A 7,093-nucleotide genomic window follows, 5' to 3' on the forward strand; every position below is an offset into this window, starting at 1 on the left:
ATATCCAACAGGTGATTAGAGCACATGTCACGTGATCGAAGTCCAGGTCAGCGTGTTGGTCGAATGCTGGGTCACGAAATGAGTAAAGTTGATAGCGGGTTGAAGTTGTTGAAACACCTTTAGATCACAGCGAGAGAGTTCTTGGTATGTTATTGCTGAAATAAAGTTAGCCTGTTTCACATGTTAGTCTCACAAACACTCCCTTAGAAACACAAGTTGACAATTGTAAAAGCCATGATCCATCCATGCTACCTGAACCTACCCAACCAATCCCTTGAACTTAACTGAAAAACGTATCTTTTTATTTTTCCTGTGTTCCCGGTGTCGTAGTAGCTTGTCAAAGGTTAATTGGCTGTTCCGTCTAAAAGACAGCGGGTGATAGCCTGGGAGAGAGCGGTCCCGTAGTAAAATCTGCCGCACGGTGATGATTGAGGGATCATCCGAGTTCCGGCCGCCGTGCGTTATGTGATCTGTCATTAATGGTATCAAATATTGGCCACTGTTCTCATTGCCATTTCCTCCCGCACCCACGTCATTTCAAGTAAAGCTTGACCTTTTGCGCCGCCTGTTTGAAGAACGACCAAGATAGGCGCGACCGCCGGAGAATCCCGGTTCGGTTGTAATCCTGGGATGCGCTCCATCCGGAGATCAGGTGCTCGATATCTCCAGGTGGCTTGGGCTAGGCACTGTAAGGGAAAGGGACAGCAGTGTGTCATCAAATGGCATTGGGGACGATGGAAATGTTTATTATTTTGCCACAATCTTCATCGACTCGTGGTTTTCACTGATGCCTGGTCATCATTGGTGTGTTGTAAGGTCAATGTATTTGTATGAAGGCATGTCTGCAGATATTTGGGATGAGAGTCATTTTGTTAAGAAAAAACGATTGACGTTTTACAGCCATAACCAGGGGCGCGGGAACTACTTTCCGACTGGGGGGGCACACCATAATAGAGATCAACCTAGGGTACCCCCAAATCTAGTTTTCTCACCAGTTTTAGGCCACTTGTTTTTCATCCCTCGGCTTTTTCAACAAAAAAGAAAAACATTTGCAAAAAAATGTGGTATTCCGTCTCAAAGCTGTGGGGGCACCGCCCCCACGGCCCCAGAGATGGGGGGGCAAGCTGCCCCCACTGCCCCCCCCCCGGCTCCCGCGCCTATGGCCATAACAATTAATCCGCGCATGACTTGGGCATTTTCCATGACGCGAGTGACTGGGGGGGGGGGGGGCTCTCCAGAGATCCCCTTCCTATCTCCGAAACTACTGGGCCGATCGTCAAAATTCAAACGGCTTCTGATAGCCTTGGAAAAACTGTCGAGCGGAACCTAATTTCATTGACCTCGAGGTCACCGATAACGTCACAGATCAGGTCAAAATAGAATTATCGGCATTTTTGCTTGTTCACAATTTAGGCTCTGACCGCCGGCTGACAAGTCCGATTAGGCTCATTTTTGGTTTACGCACTCCTTGATGTATGCTTTAGATTACCTGAGGGCACCGAATTTTTTCGAATTTTTCAGGTTAAGGCAGGTCATCCTAGGTCACGAAAATGTATATCATGTATCGGTCGCGTGACGCATGTTTTATGGTCCATTTTACTCGTAGACTTCGAAAACAATGTCGTCTGTGTCATTGGAGGTTAGATTCAGCTGAAATTACCGGATAGTTTATCATAATATAATCATTATGGTCACTTTCAGGTCAGAAAAGGTCAAATTTTGAAATTTTTTTTTTTCAAAAAAGTTGCCTATCTAGAGCTCAGGAACACAATGGTGCCATTTATATTGCTGTACGATGTCAAAAACGTACTGAAAGATGGTTTTGAAAAATACATAATGGTAAAATTTTGACAATATTGCAAATAACTTGGCTATTTTTGAAGATATTGGGCTAAAACTTGCTAGAGTAGTTCATCAGTGTGTGTTCTATCACATAAATTCCGGTTAGAATGCCGTTTCAGTCCGCACAGAGGCGTCTAATTGCGTGAAGTAGTGTCCCAATGCGGTACTAACGCACAGTGTTGTCCCAGGCAGTGCACTTGTTGCATTGCACCCCATTGCGTGCCGATGGTGAGTGATGCCGTCTCTGACAGCGGCGGTGGCGGTAGCCCGCCCTGACCTTTCCCCCGAGGAGGGGGGAGGGGGCGGTGGGGGAGGGGCTCTCGGATATCCGGCAGGGACGGCCAGCGGCGGCTCTTCCAGTCATAATGAGGCTCGTCGCCAGAGCCGCTTCCCGGCCGGCCACGCATGCCTGGAATAAAAACGGACGGCAAAGATAGCTCCCGAACGGATAGTGCCGTATGTTATATAAGCCGTAATATTACAATGCATGCCGTGGGCAGTGGACACCCCTTGTATGTGGGCCTGAATCGGATGTGCTTATAGTCATTTCTGAAAGGGTAATCACCGGCGTAGTATTTTGACATTAACCTTTCGCAACGTAGAGCACTTGTAATATGAGTGGAAAACGGCATCACCTTGGATATCGCGAACAATCACAAAGTATAAGTGTTACAACAGTTGTGAAGTGAAACCACCGACAACGTATCTCGCCATCGAAGTCCATGATATGTTCATTATTACACTGGCGGATCCAGAAAGGCGGTCTTTGATGTGTGCCCTCCAAAAAGTGTCTCCAATTAAAAAATGTTCTGGTTTCGATTTATTACCCACTTCGGTGTATTTAAAACAAACTTTTCCTCATACAAGTCTTTTTTATCCTAAAAAAACGTAAATTTTCGTCGAATTCGGGCGCCGGGGGTGGGGGTGGGAATGTCCTCCCTGATCCACCAATGCATTATTATATGACTATGTTCGTAAATGCATTCAGTGCCTGGCCTCCCCTCCCCACCCAGTGCCTGGCCTCCCCTCCCCTCCCTTCCCCCTCCCTCCCTCTCGGCCTGCCCTCCCCTCCCCTCCCCCTCGCCGCCGCGCTGCGTGGGAGGGTCACGTGACCACGACCGAGGCGCGCAGTCCTCTCTCTCTCTCTCTCTCTCTCTCTCTCTCTCTCTCTCTCTCTCTCTCTCTCTCTCTCTCTCTCTCTCTCTCTCTCTCTCACGCTCCTCAAGTTAGAGGTGCTTACTTTCAGACAGCCGCACCTGACTGGATAAATGAGTCTGAAACTGAATGGAAGAGGTGGATTCAGTTGCATCTTGAACGGCCTACCCTTCCCGGTGGCAATGTTCACAATATGGGTCAACAGGTGGGGAGTTTCAATGAAATAATTTCAATGGCATTGAACTAAGCTACAAACGAACGAGGCTGGTTGTATGAATGGACTGACCTTGTGTCTATGCAAACGGGGATGTGCGTGCACCGAGGTGCAGCGTATTCTGCAAGTGGCCTAGTCCTAGCAGGATCGGTGCCGGCCTCACCCATTGTGGGCTCATTCATGCATGGAAAGATGATTAAGTGGATAGACAATGACACCCACATCCTGTTGTAAACCCCTTGAAAATAGCAGGCCGCACGCATCTTATTATCAATGCGCCCACACACGGGTGCTTGTCTGACCGCTAAAATCTGATCGCTAACAAGTGCGGGTTGTTTCAGTACCTACCCAGTACCCACACACATTCACATGGGTACGGATGTTAGGTATGCTCTCTGTTTGTATTTCGGAAGGCCGTGGCTGTTTGCATAGCCTCCGACACGTCTCCTGACTGGGCGACCTTCAGTCACGGGCGTGAACGTAATATACATACTGACGGACGGACGGACGGACGGACGGACGGACGGGCGGACGGACGGACCCCTTCGCCGAACCCGTCCTCCGGCCGGCCAGGTCAGAGGTCAGGAGTCCGACTGCCACCGCCGCCGCCGCCCGGTGGCAGCTCGTTTGGCCCAGGTCAGGGGTGAAAGTCGGCCCAGGTGTGACGCGCGCCTCGCCTGGCAACCACCGCCACCGTCGCCGCACGTCAGCAAATAAGGCAGCCGGCGGCCACGGGCGGCGTCCCACCTGGCAGAACCGGCGGCGGCTGACTCGTCCTGCCCCCTCCCGTCCCCTCCCGGTCTCTGCTCTACTCCGGCGGCCCTGGCAGTGAACTTGCCGGCCGCCCCCCGCTTCCCCCCCCCCCCCCCCTCCTACGGTGCGCCGACGACGCGATATCTGCAGCCGCGCGCGCCGAGATCCGGGGCGCCGGTGAATGGGGGCCGGAGGTGTGACGTCACACCAGCTGTGTGACGTCATTCACCGTGCTGGGAATCGACTGCGGCCGGAAACTGACTTCCGACTTCAATGAGAAGATCCGTCTGGGGGCTGATCCGGTGGGTGGGCGGGGCTTCGTGGCTCCGGGGGCGGGGCGGGGCGACGTAGTAGCGCTGCACGGCGCACCTGGGCCGCGGCGCGCCAGAATTGGAACAGGTGACCGCGTGGGAAGCAGGAGCTAGGTGACGGAGATATCTCCCACGGTCACGTGACAGCGGCGGCGGGGGTGGGGCGTAAACCAGCGGAGACTCAATTCGAGCAGTGGAGCGACGGAGCAACCGATGTTCAATGAATGTCTCCGGCTCCCACGCTCCCTCCCTCTCCCCTCTCCCTCCCTCCCTCTCCCTCTCGCCGGCCAGCAGCCAGCAGTCTGCCCAGCCGACCAGCCGGTACTCAGCGAGCTCCATCACAGCTGGGTGGAGTACCTACCGCTCCAGCGGGCCGCCCGCACGGAACGGACCATGTTTGGAGCCGACGCTCGTGCCGCCGCAAACATTCTGGAAGTTGCATTTTCTTACGTAACCGGTTGCGGACCGTTGTCGGCTTTTACGGGTGTGTCCAATGACCGAATATGACAAAGCTACTCGGGCGTTGTACTGTGGACATCTGTAAACCGCAATCAATCGTGTTCGGCGACGACTCGTGTCTGGGGAATGCATCCGGCATGTAGCGTACCTTCGGACACGCCACCGGCGCGCCGTGACATCATATTACCATTCGGGGAAGGTGACGAGGCGCCGACCGCGCTCCCAAATGGAATCGGTTTGTTGTTCCGAACCAAGCCGAGTTTAGCAGCGCGGATTAAAACCGACACATGCAATGATATCATATAGCCGGGAATGGAGTCTGGCGGCGCGAGGTGAGCTGAATCCTAATGAGGAGTGGGAGCTTCAGGCCACAGGCTACCGGCTACAGGACGAGCTGGTTCTGAGTTCGGACAACTGACAACCAAAGGTCAACCCGGCATGTATTGACCACTGCAGACTCGGAATCGGGCATCCGCGTGAGTGCTGCGAATTCAGATTGGACTGCTCGGGTGGTATTTGTGGCAGTGCGGGCGGCTGGAGTGAGTACCTAACCAGTTCCGTCCGAGTTTCCAGAGTGGAGTGATGCGACATCAACTGCGCGACTGTCCAGCCAACTTCTCACTGATGAGAGCAGTGGCAGCGCAATCTAACGGGCCGCTAAGCCGATCACAGCACTTCTGTGCTTTGATTTTTGTTTTTACGTCGTGGCCCTAACATCCGTCTGTCGAATCACATAAATAGATCTAAATCCTTCTTCCTAGAGATAAAATCGATGATTGTTGTGTCGCCTCTCCTTGTCCTTATCCGGAATATTATCTGGGCTGGGGGACCAGCGGGCTTGAAATCCCGCCTTGATTGCTCCTAGTTGCAGCTCTGCTAGACGTCATTATCAAACTTGTAGTTTGGCTTTCTCCAGACTTTCCTGAAAATATAACGTGATGAATTAATGATCTTTGAATGAAATAAGTACTTACTACTAAAAACGTCTCCTGCATAGCGGTAAATACGTAACTATTACGTGCCATTTCTATAAATAGAGAAGAGATAAGGTTAAAACCTCATTTCCTGTTGGCTGAGCTTTGCGGCATTGTTTTAATACCACAGCCTCGTAGCGGTCTAAGACAACGGTCCGGCCCGGCCCGTTACAGTTCCGTGCGGTCCCATGAGCTGATCTCGACAGATCATCTGCAACTGATGACGTCACATCACGGTACCGGCCGGACGGGTCACGACGTCACCACGAGACGTCACGATGAAGCGTCACGATGAGACGACATCACCAGATGTGATGTAACCCGCAGCGTCCACCGCTTGCGGCTGTTGGCCGCCGGACGCTGCAGGCGCTCGTGGATTGCTGGGCTCTGGGCGCTTGCCGCTTGCCGATTGGGCTGATGATCGCTGGGGGTTTGTCGGTAGCTGCTGACTACTGACCGCTTTTAATAGCGGACAATGGCTGATGATTGATGACTGCCAATCAGACCGGTGGAAGATGACACTGATTTGTGACAGGGTCATCTAATCACTCACGTCGTCTTCACGAATACATCTCACTTAACCGTTGATGACGTTCATGTCGTTAGTTTAGCGTCATCCAGTGACGCATTCGAGTGATATTAGCATCAGGATTATCTACCTAAACAGATCCATTTTGTGCTCCTGTCATTGTTACAACACCATAAAAACATTCAAGAATTCTCGCCTCTTCCAAATAGCGCACATACTGCAGAGGCCTCCCTGCGTTTTTACTCCATCGCGTTTATTTTGGCCCAATTCCCGCTACGTCTGCCCGTTCCCGTGACGCACGCCGCTCTCGTAACCTTCCATAAACAGTGTCCAGCTGCCGAGAACGTTCTCTGAGAACCCGTGCTCCAGAGCGGGCCGCGCGGCGTCTGTTTCGGGGTGGCAGTCGAGCTAATCTGTCCGCTTCCTGTGCTGGTCGCGGTTCTGCAAACGGTGACGCCATTGAGAGAGACCGCCCGCCGGGAGCAGCGGTAGCCGCACTGGCTCCAGACGACCTCCGCTTCCGCGTGATCCAGCTGTCGCAGCGGTCAGGGGACAGAGGTGCGTGCATTGTGCACGGGCAGTGAAGGGGGGAGATTCAATGCCCCTACCGGTGGACTCCGTTGGCCGATAGAAGTCTCTCGGCGGCCTCAGGGGTCAGTGTCTCGCTGCAACGGTTTCCTGGAGTTCGTGCCGTATTGCACGTCTAAACAGATTCGGCCTTGGGTTGAGCGGACGGCCGTAGCGCCGGGGCAAAACCCGCGGCGGGGGGTTTGGACCCTGCTCGGGGTCGGTTAACATGGCGACAAGAGTTGGCTGGCGCTCAGACAGCCACCAGGCGCTGATTCCTACCCTCGTG

Source organism: Amphibalanus amphitrite, unplaced genomic scaffold (genome assembly GCF_019059575.1).
Source record: "Amphibalanus amphitrite isolate SeventyFive unplaced genomic scaffold, NRLGWU_Aamphi_draft 000270F_arrow, whole genome shotgun sequence".
Taxonomy (NCBI): Eukaryota; Metazoa; Arthropoda; class Thecostraca; order Balanomorpha; family Balanidae; genus Amphibalanus; species Amphibalanus amphitrite.